The 15885-nt window shown below is 38.7% G+C and overlaps 1 protein-coding gene and 1 pseudogene across 1 annotated transcript in view; both read right to left on the bottom strand.

Moving 5' to 3' along the window:
• The window catches only part of LOC140945355 (uromodulin-like), a 64675-nt gene that overhangs the window by 37851 nt on the left and 10939 nt on the right, over window positions 1-15885 (bottom strand). The gene's annotated exons all lie outside the window — the stretch shown is intronic.
• Window positions 4829-7292, bottom strand: LOC140946639 (uncharacterized; annotated as a pseudogene).

Raw genomic sequence — 15885 nt, 5'->3', positions numbered from 1 at the left:
TAAAATTGCCCTTAATTTTGGCCATGAAAATCTGGTGAATAAGGCATGAAAATCTTGTGAATTTCCCCTGAATAAATTCACAAATTTTTATGGGTTTTTGTTTAGCAGTGCTCAGCAAACGTTTTAAAGATGAATGCCGAGGACACACGAATCACGACGCGAGTTAGCGCGTCAAAGTGAGGCAAAACGCAAGCAAGCGCCTCAAAACGAGGCAAATGTGTGTCGACGACGACGAATGCAACCTCGAAAAAACCTCCCTTATTAATAGCACAGGGAACCCAATAATGCACAGAACATCCAACACAAATTAGGGGTTGCGTTCTCGTACCTCGAACGCAAAAAGGGGGAGCAAGAGCTGAATGAAATAATCCAAAGCTTTTGAGGTGACAGAGAGGAAAGAGCTTCCGTCACATTCAAGTCACATGACCCGCAAATGCACTAAAAGTTTTCTTAACCTAAAACGACGATCTTAGAGCGGTACTGAACAGTACCATTTTTAAAATGTTCTTGTTTAGTAGTTTCGGGGGACACAAAGCCTAAGCAAATATTTTAACTGGAGAGTAAATATATCTTAACATAACGAAACCGTCAAAAAGAGAGGAGAGAGAGGGTGGGGGTATTTTTGTTTGCGCACAAACTGTTTGTGGCACAGCTTATTACATTAAACGCAAGGAAACTCAACTTTGTGGTTACTTTATACCAATCAACAGCCCGGTTAACTGGGATCCCGGTATCGAAAAGGCACCGGGTTAAACTTCACCTCAAGCTAGCCAACCCAGCTCATACAATCAGCTCTAAGCGTTTGATGACACTGAATGACAGCTTGGATTCAATTGGCTGAGCCAAATCATACCATATGAAAGACTATCACATGCGGAAAGTGAAACATGAGAGGAACTGACCTGGTTTATTCTCGATCTCTCGAAGGATTTTACAGGGGTCTATGATTATGAGATTAAATTCACTATACAAATTCAGTTTTATAGATTTAGTCAAAAATTTGCCTAGGTACCGTAAAATTCCGAAAATAAGCCCCTCCATATATAAGTCCCCCAAAAACGCAACGCAAAAAACCCTCCGTTAAATCCCCCCCCCCCCCCCCCCCCTGGAGAAGCTTGTACTTGGAATTTGCCCTCAAATACAAAGTAAAACAAAGCAAAAATGGTAAATTTCTTTGCCACTACAAGCCAGCCCAATCCATTTTGAAACGCAAATTTCCCTCCATACATAAGCCCTTCGAATACAAGCCCCTCAAAAGGGTCTTTGAAAAATATAAGCCCCGGGGCTAATTTTCGGAATTTTACGGTAATGAATATGTGAACTTTAACTCAATTGACCAAATGGGTCGGTAATTCAACGTAACATCCTCCATCTGAACCCCCTCCTGACCACCAAGGATCCTTTATAATTATAATTAATTAAGGCCAGTTTTTACGTAAACTTACTTATCTTTTGAAAATTAAACTAACCTGAGGAATATCGACCTTCTTACACTTTGTTCCTGTCGTCTAAGAGCCCAAGTAAGTGGTTCCTAGTTGTGCTCCGGAGAGGGCAGATTCCAAGGCAATCCAGTTCAATTCCGCAGCTGCATTCGAGCCATCGCTGTACTCGTAGATGCAAGCGCGAAATTGACTGTGATCTTCTGATTCCACCCAAACAGCAGCACCATTAGTTGAATTACCAGGAGAAAGAAACACTTTTACTTGCTTTCCGCCAGAGAATGGTTCCTCGAAGGTAATTTTCTCGAAAGCAAATAACCCTGAGCTCCTGGCAGTGATATTATTGATTTTCCCAGATTTAAAACTGGCAGCTACAAAAGAAAAACAAATGTTTTTAAAAGATAGAAAACTCAATTTAGTTCTGAAATGTTAAAACAGGGAGCGTAAGATTCTTTGAAGTATTTTCTTCCTTGTGCGCCCCTGACCCGATATCTTTCTTTCTTCCTCACAACGAAACATACAATTTCATTGTTGGAAAACGCCAAATACTATCAGCACTTTATGAAATGTGTTGTTTAGAGTATTAAGTAAACAAAAAAATATTTTAAGGTAGGTGTAACTTGACTTCCTTGAGCAAGAAGCATAGCTGCAGCAAAAATTGCGAAGAGGACAGGCGGGACGTGATGCTCTCCCGACATCTTACTTTAACTAAATCAAATACTTCTTCTCTTGAAAATAATATTCCCATGTGTTCGCTGAAAGTCATTATTTCTGTTGCGTTGACAGTAAAAGGAGAAGTAAAGCACTAATTTTCCTAAAATGGAACTATTTTTGGACTAAAGTTAAGGTCGCAGAAAGGGAGGAAACACTCTTTGGAGAATTGACATAACTATTCACATTGTAGTGGCCTAAAAATTCAGCAACCTTAAAAACTAATATGAACACACCTAGGCTCCATTTGTTTGGTCCGTTTCTCCCCCCTCACACTTATTTGCCCTTTAGGGAACAGAGTATTCACCCGGAAGTATTTTTTTTTTGAGTGTCGGGTTTCACTCGGAATTCACGGCTACATTCCTGTCTCGAAGCCTCGATCTTTTTTCGCTGTTGTTAACAGATGTAGTCATCGGCTTACTCTTGAATGTCACTCATTACATGCCCTTTATTTTACCTGATCTGCCTCATAGAACTGGTTATTCCCTGTCCGAGGGCGATCAAAAAAAAAATACACTTTACTATTAAAAATATCTTTTCCAAAATGATATCACGAAATAAAGAAATCAATCAACCAATTATTTATGTCAATACGTGAGATGGGGTTACGCCGATCATCCGAACCCAAGGATCATTTATGAAACGTATGAAAAAGTATATAACGGATTTTCTTTACCGTTTCCTTTCCTTTAACAAAAAACTTTTCCAACCACTAAATTTGTATTGATAGCTTTTATCAAGGGTCTTTTGTTCTCCTTGACTAGTCGACTGCCTTGATTCTTTTGGGCTTCCCGGAATAAAAGCAGACAATGCAATGAATTGAGCATATGACATCCTGGTCCACTTTGTGGATTTACATTTCAGATTGTCAATGTTGTTGCATTAGAGAATCAGCTCGGCTCTAAAACACATTTGATATGACTAGAATTTCCACCCACTGTGAGAGGTATAACATTTTTTATCTGCAAATGTAAGATAATCTGTAAGCGTCTGCCGGGTCTTACTGCAAACCAAATTTACCAAAATCATTCCTCGCAATACGCAAGAGGAGCAAGACTGTGTTGAATGGTTGAATCTTCTGTCTCTGAGAAACAAGTCAACATAGGAGTTTTGTATACACTTGGACCTTCTTTACTCATCTTAAAGTGACGATAAGTTGGCTATACTCGCGAGAAATCGTGCTCATCTTTAAGATGAAAAAGACAGTAACCCGGGGGGGGATATATAAGCTATATAGGTTTCTGCAACCCCATCGGGCAGGGATTTTGCGTCGTTTTGGTATGAAAACGGGTATACGCTTTGCCCATTTTGGTCAGGGATCGGGTATGGTTTTCGAGGGAACTACGGAGTGGATTTGAATATTTTTTTTGTTTCCGCTCTAATCTATGTAATTATAACATAACTTTCTGCCTAAAGGCTAGGTCTGAAAACGGGTATGGAAAATTACATTTTTTGGTCTGAAATAGGGTCAGGATTTGGAGAACCGGGCGGCATATCCCCACCAAGAATTCCCATGAGTTTCCCCCCCCCCTCCCCCCGGGGGGACAGTAATCGGATTTGCCACGAGCCCAAGGCTCGGGCTATGCAAGAGTAGTAATAATAAAGACGCCAAATGCGCGTCATCGTGTATTTTGGGTTTCCAGGCAACACGGCCAGCGACTTTTAATATATTCATCCTCTGTTTATTGTAAGCTATTGTAAGCTGGCGAATCGCAAAGTATTTCTGAGGCAAATAACAGCGGCTGCAAACACAACAGTGCCCAGTTGGACAAGTGGAAGTCCTTGCCGTGGAAGGTTTAAGAGAGTGTGTCTGTAAGAGCGGTCCGGTCGATTTTGCTTGAGACACAGATTTAGCTCATTTCTTGTGTGTTGTAAGACATTCATGTACCTATACTAAAACCACAATCCGTTTGATCGGATCTCTTTATTTTTCAGAGTTTTACGGAAATTAAATTTCACTCCAGCGAAGGCCTGTCGTGCCTCGTGGTACAGACAAATTTTATTTTATTCTCATAACCTTTTCCTTTAAATTAGACTGGTATTAATTAATAGAGTTGTTTAAATGTTTTTAACCGAGGTAACCGTATGACCTTTTTGCTTGCCATCAGTGATATAAAATAAGGTGTCTTTTCTTCCAGAACCTTTTATTTATGCCTTATTGCACGGAATGAACACTACACTTAGAATGTGTGTTCTAAATTATATTTGCTGTTCCCAAGAATGTATGCAAAATCATTGCTTTATACAAATCTGACTCTAAAATATGATTTTCCGTAACAGTAACCAATGTCATTTACGTAAGGTGTTAATTTGAAAGACTGCTATGCAGGACACCATTTCTTTTTCATTTTCAGTTACCCTCTACAATTTTTTATAAGTATGTAAAGATATAAAAAAACAAAAAGGTTTTTGCAAGTAAACTGTATTTTTTAGTGTGTTGCACTCTAAATATATATATATATACTTTGTTCTGGCAAAATGGTGGCTAAGAACGACTGAATATATACCTACTTGGAAATAAAATGATGCTGTTTGGTTTCCGGTTAAAACATTACGTAAGAGTGACGCGTGTCTGTTCAAATTGTCACAAAACCACGTCACAAAGTCAAAGCAAAACAGAAAAAAGTGTAGTTTTCATAACCAACTTACAATCTCTCCACCATAGACAGCAACAAAGCTTATCCTTCCACTGAGCACTGGCACTCATGGGTCATTTCCTTTATTTTTGACATTAGAAAAGCTTTGGAATCTCTAGATTTAAATGGGAACTCGAAGAAAGTACAGATTTCTTTAAGCATGGAAACAGTAAAATAGTTCAATTTTTCCTCCTTGACGTAGTCACACAAGTCATTTATGTCACAGACAATCTGATGTTTTAAGCCAATTTCTGTTACAACTGATTCGACGGTGGTTATGTGACTCACTTCTTCCTCGTCAATTAATTCCTCGTCAGATTTATCGTCAACCTCGGTGCTCGGAAACGGACCTGCCCGTCTCCTTCTCGAGGAGGACAAACGGGAGAAAAATCCTTGTATTTGGGCTTTGGTTAGCCACTCTTCCCGGCAAAACAGGCGCTCGTATCTTGCGAGATTTGTCGCAGATCCTTCCTTCCAGATTGCTCACCAATTTCAAACTTGGAGGTGAGATACTGCCTTACTTTCTCTGAGAAGCGAAAAGCGCCGCCTTTTGGCTTATGAAGTGCCCATCCTTCACTTAAATTCGACTGGAAAGGTTCGCTACCCTGTCTCTACATAACATTGGTACTGTCGTCTTCTGAAAGGGTAAGGGATGAGAAGTTTTCAACCCAGCTGTGTCTCAAGCAAAATCGACCGGACCGCTCTTACAGAGACACTCTCTTAACACCGAAAGAACGGTGACCTGAACTTCAGCGAGAGCTCCGTTAATCGAGCGGCCTATTGAAAGCCCAAGGGTGAATAAACACGGAAATAATGCGAAATGGTTTTGAAATACTCGTTTGAGCTATTTTTCCTCAAATGTGTCTTTGAATTCATGACAAATACAGCTCCATAAGGTTCAAACGGTGTGAATGGCAAGGAAAAATACTTCAACACTATTAATTTTGATGAGTTATCGGCGCAGTGGTCGCATGGCCCAGTGGTCAGGACCACACTTTTTCGCTGGAGGAAGTTGGGGTGCAACTGGGTTCCAACCCTGGCGTGTCTACTTCCATTTTTTTCTGTCTTTCATCGTTTTTCTTTACCCTTTGGCTTTTTGCTGTTTATTCTTAGTGCTGACTCCGTTAGCTTCGAGAGATTTTTTTGCGAAAACGTATTTCTAGTTTTATGCACTAAAATTGGTTAATTTCATCACATTGACGCTAGTTTCTTTGTCATCTGTCCTCTTATTGATCATAACACCGCATCATGACATTGTCAAAGTGTTGCGGATCCACGAGCACGAGCCCCAGGCGAGTGAATCTACTAGAAAATTTGACAATGTTGCTGCGGACCTGGCGTCAATTTGCTTTTTACTTTAACAAAAGTTTGGAAAAAGGATCAGTAAAAAGCATTTTGCCTTTCAAAGAGAAACTACTAACAGTAGAACCCGGTTAATACGGATACATTAGGGGAAATGCCATGATGTACACGGAAAGAAAGACTGACTTAAAATCAAACATATCAAGCTATTCTGCTACTTAAACCCAGAAATCTGTCATTGTTTGGACAGTGTAAAATATCTACAAATAGCAGTACGTGATTGTGACAAGGAAAATAGACGGTACGCAGATAGCCAGTGCCCGTAAATAGCAGGGTTGACGGCGTTTGTGCCTCAGGACACAGAAAAGTGTCCATTGTGTCTGCATTAATCGGTGACCGTATTAAAGGGTAAATTTTAGAAACTGTCCGTTATATACGGGTGTCCGTATTAAGCGAGTGTTCCGTCTTGCAGAAATTAAAATTTTATGTCTGTCCTCTTCGTATTGATAGAAATTATCCAATCAACGCGCGAGGAATATTTCAGTTAGTTTATGAAAATGTGGCTATCTAAGAAAACTCACAAATCCCGCGCGTCGTAGTGTCGGTAATAAAATACTTTTACTTTTTACCTTTGTAACTGTAAAACAAACAAAAAAATCTTACAGGGTGGTCTTGTGCTATAAGGTTGCCTTGGAACATTGGCAGCAAGGTCGAGTTTCAAAATCCCTTGAGTGAGGATGGCTTCGAACTCAAAAGGAAGTATGAACTATTTCTATTCGATTTTTTCATTGCCTGCAATTTCAAGCAATTTCATTTTCTTCTTCTGCACGGATCCGTGTGCGTCAAGGGATATCATAGAGCAAATAACGGAAAGCAGCGAACGAGACTTCCTGGAGATCTTCCTGAAGCTTGATATCATAATGGTCGGGCTGAAAAGCGCAAAATAACAAACACCTGTAAAGTTTTTTTTCTTTCTGAGCTTGCGTGCCAGCGGCATGATGCTCTCTTTTCAAATGGTGCGGTTTCAAACTCGCAGTCTACCGCGAATTTCAGCGACGTTACAGTTAAGCCCCTCAAGAGTTTATTAAACTCAGTCGGAGGCGTAGAGTCCATATTCTCCATTTTTGGCATACCCGATCTCCCTATCAGTCACAGTCTCTTTCCATATAAGGAGCATATGAAGCAACCACCACTGCGACGGCATGGAGCGAAAACGCCACAAAAAAGTGTATTCACGTTCAGTTTCAAATTTAATTTTTATCACTCTTATTCCATTTCGTTCAAGTTGATTGTCAAATGTTAGTGAATGGTTTTTGGTGTTTAATTCTATTGTAATGTATCTCAGTGTAGAAAAAGGAAAAAGAAAATGGTTTTCTAGTCTGACAGCGTTCCGTGTTTAGTTATGTTTAAAATACGAACATTGATGTTTTATCACTGGTTTAACATTTGAGCGTAATAAGCGAGAGATTTTTTAACCAGTGATAAAACGAGTGCCTTGCGTTTTTTTGACAAGCCTTAAAAAAATGCGAGTTTATTTAACATATGTTAAGGGACTTGCCCCGCCCCTTCTCTGTAATAGGTTAATGAAAATGGGCGATGTGCAATCTCGTAATATTGGAAACAGAAACATAGTTAGACATGCCTTCCTTTCGATTCACTGCTGGTCAGCGGCCATGAGCAGTCCGCCTTATTTCCTTATTTCATTTTTTTCCCCAATAAATTTCACATATTGTAAATTAGATAATTATGCTTTTAATTATCAAATTGCAATTGTAAAATTGACCGAAAAGCCATTTTATGGGGTCGGCTGATAAACTATTACTATTACTTAATATTTCATTTCAATAGGATTGCTAAATAACGGTTTTCTCCTTTCAATTTAAAATGATAATAATAATAAGATCGGAACACAAAAGCAGTCAAAATAACAAAGGTTGGTCAGATATGATTATGAAAATACACCGTGCAACCACAAGTACACATTTTAAAGACCTGTAATGTTCACGTAAAGGTGGGTAACCCACCTGTTCATATAATCTCTCATTTTAATTTGATCAAGTTTGCATGATAGGTGGGGGTAACCGTATGAGAGATTGTAAAGACAGGCGGGTTACTCTACCTAAGCGGCTCATCTCACCTACCTGGGGACCCCCACCTCCATGTAAACAGGCCCTAAGCGTCTACCTTCCTTCGCAAAACGGCTATCCAAATTAAAGAAATTTCCACAGTTATTCTGAATCGTACTGAAGAGGGAAAAACGTTCGACGAGAGTGTCACTACATCTAACTGCGATGCGACGTGACATAATGGCAATTGATATAAACTAAGTTTTACGGAATTGCAAACCGGTCAGTGACCGGTACATGTAAGAATTGTTTGCGTCTCACTTCACCAACTTATCCTTGGATCGATGAATAAACAGTCGTGAAATTGGATTAGTCTGGTGATTTCTCAGTTAAAAAACTTCGACATTTTGGGTGACTAAGTTTTTGCAAATAATTTTTAATGTTGTTGCAAATAAGGATGACCGTAGTACATAACATTTTATGTTTATTAGTATAAATACATTAAATGTTTCAGTCATTTTAACTCGTATTTGTCCTCAGACAGAATTAAAAGCCCCGCCCCAAGTGACTGAGTTCATAAAGTCCATTGGACGATATCCCTACTGAATACTGATAAGTTTTGAAGGAGGTTTCACATTATTGAAAAGCATGATAAACTTGCAAAGTTCCTGATCTGAATTTATGATTTTTATGACGTTCTCGCTCCTGTGGTGGCTCTCTATTGTAAAAGCTCCTAATGTAAAAATAAATAAATAAATAAATAAAATAAAATAAAAATAAAAAAATAAAATAAAAAAGGTGACTTGCGCACGGTACGAATGCTTAACTAATCGAAGTCGCATTATTTTGTCTTCGTTTGGCGTTTTTGGTAAAAGGTCGTAAAGCAAATTGGAACAGAATTAATAAACAAGGGTAAAGGGAAGGAAGAGCGAAATGAAATACACAGTAAGGGAAAGGTAAACGGATGTAGCAAACTGAATTTCTTTCAAAGGTTACTGTGAATGAATAAAAATAAAATCCAAACACAAGATACTAAAAGAAAACGATATTAACAACGATAAAAAGATACTAACTAGCAAAATTTGAATTTAGGAGAACATTCTCTGAGGATCTATTTCCGAACTTTCGTTAGACAACAGCTGGGTCTCGAAGGTTAAAGTTGACCGCATTCGCAGTTAATGGGCAAAATAAGAGAAATCAATTCTCCGGATTGAAAGTAATTATAGTGAACATATAGTGAATGATGAAATGGTTCGCTCGTGATATCAATGTGATGATTTTTCGATTCCCCGCCTCCTTAACATGACGGAAACAAGTTCAAAGTTTTCCTCTTCTATTGAGAACCTTATTGAGTCAAAAATATTCCATATATTGAACAATTATTGAATGAGGCTGAGTATGATGAGAAGCATTATACAGATCGAGTAGGAGCATGCCATCGATTGGGTACTGCCTACATCGACCTCCAAATATGGTAATCATGTGCCGGTTGAGGGGATTTAGCAACGGGACAGACAATCCATAACGATAAAATATTGAATAAATAATATTGAGAAGAAACAAGATTTCAAGCTTGTGGCCCTTTTCAATCTCACTCCCGTGCTTCTATTTAAACCATTTTGGTGAGTAAGGGTCTAACGACAAAGTGATTTATACTGGAACATCGTTTGGATTTCATTTAAGAGAATGTATGGGAAGTAGCTTCTACCCCCCTCCCCCGCCCCCCACCCCCACTGGGTTGGACCTTTCAAGTATGTTGCACCCCAGTACTATTCACCTTGCGCAACGGATTTACAACGCTCTATTTTTCATACTGATTTCTTACAGTGAAGCTTCTTTACCTCTCGTGAAAAATGGACGAAGAACCGGCCTTTGGTGATGCTCTTGATTTTATATTGGCCACTGATCTGAGTCCATCCGATCAGTTTATGGCAGCTATAATGTGGTCTTTGTATGAAACATTTGAGTTCCTCTTCTGTTTTCTTGCTCAAGTCGCGACTAAAACTCATACTCTTGTAGTTTTCTATGGAGTACTAAACTCTATAATAATATGCTATCTTGGATGCAGCAGTGTTTCTTGGTGTTGCGGATAGGAAACTAATTGTAAGTTTGTTTTATGATGTGGCTATTGTTTAGTTTTTATGTCTTCTCCGCAACACCACGAACTATAATCTTAAAGCTCCAGTCACATGCAGTGATGACTATATGAATTAGGCCGTTAATCGCCAATAAAATCCAGATAGTGTGAGAAGTTAAAATAGTTGTTAAATGCAGGTTTAGTCATGTAGGTACAAAACGATTATAAGCACAATCTAACCGGGACGTAAAGGATGATCCTTACAAACTAGAAGTTACTAAGAAAACCGCTGCGATACAAGCATTCGCCTAGAAATCTCACAAAGGAACCTTAAGTTTCCATTAGCTTGTGTGTGTTTCAATGCGCCTTGACTTGTGTCGTCCCGGTCATGAACGATACACGTTTATGTGAATGCTATGCGCGGTGTGATTAGTCATTGTCCATGATCTATTAGGGTATAGATACATGGATGTTGTCACGGGAAACTCGTTTCCTTTGTTTTGTTCAACATAGCGTGCGGTTCTGAAAATGTTTGTTAGATACGTACTTCGGAGTAAGCAAGTGAAAGCCCCCCCCACCTCCCCCCACCCACGGAGACAACAAGAGACAACAAGTGTTCTTGACAACTTATCAGAATGCATAAACTGCAAGAAATCTTCACAACAGTCATCAGTAGTGTGTCACCGCTTACGAGAGACTCGCAGTTTACGATTATTCTGCTCGTTGAGCAAGTGACGCGTTAAAAAATATTTCGAAGTAACTGTATACAAGTAAGATATAGAGGAAGGAAGAACCAGACAAAAAGTACCATTTGGGACCCAAAACGTATGTGTATGTCATCCGGTGACACATTCGCAGGGGGTCCTGTGCCACTTCTTTGTTTTTTACCAAATTTTGGAATCGTCTGTGAGCTATTACTGAACAGACGCACGGCAACATGGGATCTATGTTTTAAATACCTGCGTCGTAATGAGGCAAGAAAAAGGGAAAACGACCAGATAAGGGTCAACTTTGCAACAAATGGAGGGCGCGCAGATGGCGACGCTCACGGAGGAACAAGCGCCCTATACACAGGGGCACCCAACAAGAATATAGTTCAAAACAACTTAAACATAGTATTGTTAAACGTATTGTAGTATTTAAATCTTCCGAAATTCTAGAGCTCAAATGGTCTCCCGAACAGATATTTTGCGAAAGCTGACGTTGGGTGCCCCTGCCTACACACTGTGTATGCCTCGTTCTTTAAGCAAAGATCCGACATAAGTCAAGCGAAGGAACAAGCGTCCTACGCACGGTGTATGACTCGTTCTTTAAGCAAAGATCCTACATAAGCCACGCGAAAGAACAAGTGCGCTGCACACTGTGTATCCATCGTCCTTTAAGCAAAGATCCGATATGAGCCGCTAGAAAGAACAAACGCCCTACACATTGTGTATTCATCGTTCTTTAAGCAAAGAATTACGACCTAAGTCACGCAAAGGAAGAAGCGCGCTGCACACTGTGTGTTCAACGTTCTTAAGAAAAGAATCGACATAAGCCACTCTACGGAACAAGGCCTACACACTTTGTATGACTCGTTCTTTAAGCAAAGATACGACATAAGCCACGCGAAAGAACAAGCGCGCTGCACACTGTGTATTCATCGTCCTTTAAAAGAAAGATACGACCTAAGTTAAGCGAAGGAAGAAGCGCGCTGCACACTGTGTATTATTTTATTGTTCTTTAAGCAAAGACCCGGCATAAGCCACACGAAGAAACAAGCGCGCTAGACTCTATGTATAGAGTCGTTCTTAAAGCAAAGATCCGACATAAGTCACGGGGTCTGTTGCTAACATGACAAACAACGAAATTTCTAAGTCCCCTTAATGAGATGCATTTGCCTACTCAACAACACTTACATCATGTCGACAGTGTTGGACAACCCTCAAATTTCAAGCAAGGTTTTATTGTCTAAGAACAAGTCACTTGAGCTTACAAATACTGCTGTGTTTTTACTCTGAGATTCAGTGATGATAACATAGAATGTTACTCTAATAAGCAATGCATAGGAAGGTAGATACAAAAGGTGGAACAAAATTTTTAACCCTGGATTAACGCTCGAATAGGGTTTTCAGGAGCCGGGACCAGGACTTTTCTCTTAGCACTCGTCTTATTCAAGTTCCCGGATGTACAGTCACACGCTCGGCAGACCAGCATCTGTTTTCACACCAGAAATAAACGTAGTCTAGGCCCAGGTCAAAGTTCACCTGGAATTTTGCTCTCTCCTAATTACTTTGACTCCTAAAAGCCTGTTCCCGAAAAGCGGACAATATCGTACCTTTCTGTTTCAGCCTAGCCTGCGAACAGCAGACGTGTTTCCGGTCGTCGCTTCTCTCCCTCCGAAAAATAACGTCGGCGAACCCGAGCGGCAAACACTCATTCCACGTTAAGTGGGTAAATTACCATTTTTTGGTGTCCATGGCAAGTTTTGAGGACTCAAATTGTTTTCCCATAATCATTTCGCTAAAAAATACTTGAAATACGCCCAAATAAATAGCGCCAGTACCCCTTTGTGCTCCCCTAGACAGTAACTTTGAGGGATTCAAGGCCAAAAGTGTCCAAAAATGCAATTTTGCTATGTCCGCAGAGAGTGTGGGTATAGAAGGTTACGGTATATTTGTGCTTTTCGCCTTATACTATGGAAACTAATCAATCCAATGCCTCGGGAGGGACCTAAACTAAAGTCCTACATGATCATTTCTCACTGCAGGTCAGTTTTGTTGCTTTTAACTACAGTGAACTGGTGTCCGCTATTTTTATGAAAATTCCGTTACCGATCTGAGGGCAGATCACAAATGGCCTAGAAATAAATAATGCGAATGATTTACTTCGGGTAAATATTACTTAAGTTTGCTCTTTTTGATACGTAATACATAAAATGAAGAGCAAACACCTGTGGAAAGAAATTCCCTCTCACAATAGCAGGATTTTGGGTGAACAGTTAAGGTGTAACTTCCGTTACTAAGATTACAGTAGAGAAAAATGAAAAGTGGGTCGTGCCGATTTTTGTGGTGACGGAGGAGCTAGTGAGGATTATTATGGAGTATGTTTGGTTTTTCCGAGTTATTAATTTCACTTAAAGATGTAACAGAAAAGGTAGAATCTTAACTTCCGTTACTGTAACTTCCGTTACCAAGAATTTGTCCGGTCTCTAAAACATAGGATAAACGTCAGGTAAATTTCGGGAAATGCTGTCAGACGATTGCCCCATCAAACAACTCAAGCCTTGATGACATCTGGTGAAGATTTCGTCATAAGTACACCCACATACGTGTTCCATTGGTGAGATACCTCTCTGTCAAGTGTGATAAGGGAATTTTAGCTTAGTTTATGGTTCGCGGAGTTTTTTTGCATAGTTTAAAGAAGTTTATTTTCCTTTGAAGTATTTCTAGGCAATTTAGGAATATAAAATGAAAATGGGACAGGCATCTTAATCATTTTCATTTTTTTTTTTAAAGTAACGGAGGTTACACAAAACAGGAAGTGGATTATCTGAAGCCGTGTTTGCGCTAGTTCAACCCTCTTTTCTGTGAATGGACTTTACCATATTCATGTATTACAATTCTTGTACGAATTCTAACAGATTACCATGTATCTATTTTTTTTTTTTTTCTTTCAATTCAATTTATTTTGCTCATTTTGTTGTTTTTAGCCTCGTTCCACCCAAAAATTCCAAAATTTCATTCAAAATTGTTTAGCATTAAATCAATTCAATAGAATAAGTCATATGCATTGTTATTTAAGACGGTCTGTAATCCCAAAAGTAAGTAGATGGAAGAGAAATGAAATATTAACTTCCTTCTGTAACTTCCGTTACCGAAACTTATTTGTTAATCACTCGTTTTCTACTAGATCACATGTTCCCAAACTATAATAAAGGTAAACAACACTTTCTTTCCTACACATTTAGCAAAATAATGTTTAGTCTGACGGCTTTTTTAAAGAAAAAACATTAAAAAAAACCCCAGCAATTTTAAATTCTCAATATTTTGTTACGTCAGACCAAAGTACACCATGGCAGAACAACTTGACTTTTTCATTCCTTGAGCCACTGACTTGACTAAAATGTAAAACTCAGACCTTAGCCTGCCACGGATTTCATTTTAAGCATTTTAGAGTACGCTAAATTGAAAAAAGTATAGATATAATGCAACACTGTGCTGTTTCAAGCCATGCAAAATATCACACTACATGCTATTAAATAACAGGCTATAACTTTTTATAGATAAAAGATATGTTGACCAAATTTTGGTTTCTCACCCTTCAATAATACATCTTTCGGTTAAACTAACTACTTGTCTGATTTGTTGAGCTTCGATTTTTCGAAAATTCTCGGCACATTTTACCCACTTAACGTGGAATGAGTGCAAAACGATATCCGCGACTTAAAAGCTTTTCGTCGTTGGCAAATCAGATCAAAGGATAGAATACAGCTCGAGTGACTCCTCGCGACATCGCGCGCTGGCGTGTCTTGGCCTTTCGCGAGAGTTACCAAATACGCTTTGGAACGTGAATTTCACGATCATAACAAGGTTTCCTGCGACGTTGAATGCTGTTTATGAAGCAACTGCTTTCTTGTCGAGCCGCTTAGAGATACTCAGAAAAGCGCAAAAAGCCAAATCTAGGGTAAAGTTGCATTTAGACAGGAGGTCAAGGAACAGGTTAGTTTTCAGGATCGGAAGAGAGAAAATACACCAATATTTCTTAGCATCGAAATATGATGTTAACCAGCCTTCTGACGCTACTTAAGGTTAATTTGAGTTATTTCGAACTCTTTTATAAAACAATTTATCACGGCTATTGAAAATGTAAGGTTTGATATATATTTGTATTTTATTTGAATTCAAACAGAAGAATTTTTTACTTCCCACAAAGGTTATTTGCTAAACACCACACTGAATAAGTTTCTGGTGTCGGATTTTCAGTGGCAGGTCTAGATCGCGCAAAATTCGGATTTTATCGATTTCAAAGTTTTTTGTTTATTGTTATCATAGTGATATCCATTTTACTAAAATCTACATTCTCAAAACTTCAATTCATAGTTAATCACTGGTGAAAAGTTTGTAGCGATCGTACAAGGACAAAATCACTTTTAAGGCGATTGTATGGTCTCTGAAAAACTGTATCGAAACACGTTAAAAATTAAAAACCTTTGTAAAATGGCTTTTAACTTGTAATTGTTAGTACTATTTTTTGCTCTACATATTAACCTTGAAACTTTTTAATTGTTTATACTTTTATACTTTTGTTATACTTCTTATTATAAAAAATAAGCGCCATGAGCAAATAGTGCTAATGGCGCTATATAAATGCATTATTATTATCATTGTGGTTGGTCCCGTATTTAAATTGAAGTAAGCAGCGTCATTTACTGTCACTTTCCAAAAAGATATTTAAACCCTAATTAAAAGTGATATTGCGCCAAACCAAAAACAAAAAACAAAAACAAAAAAACTAAAAGCAAAACAAAGAAAAGGATTCTATTACTTTCATTTGAATAAATTGCGAAGAAAATACAACGTTTTTTTTGAACACCTGAAGCAGCTTATTCATAGCTAAATAGTTCTGAAAAGTCAGTCGTTGCAATCCCAGAGAAAAATTCCCAGGCAATAACA

Source organism: Porites lutea, chromosome 8, assembly GCF_958299795.1.
Source record: "Porites lutea chromosome 8, jaPorLute2.1, whole genome shotgun sequence".
In the NCBI taxonomy this organism is placed as follows: domain Eukaryota; kingdom Metazoa; phylum Cnidaria; class Anthozoa; order Scleractinia; family Poritidae; genus Porites; species Porites lutea.
Note: the sequence above shows the minus strand (reverse complement) of the source record. Positions and strands in the feature narration are given on the sequence as shown.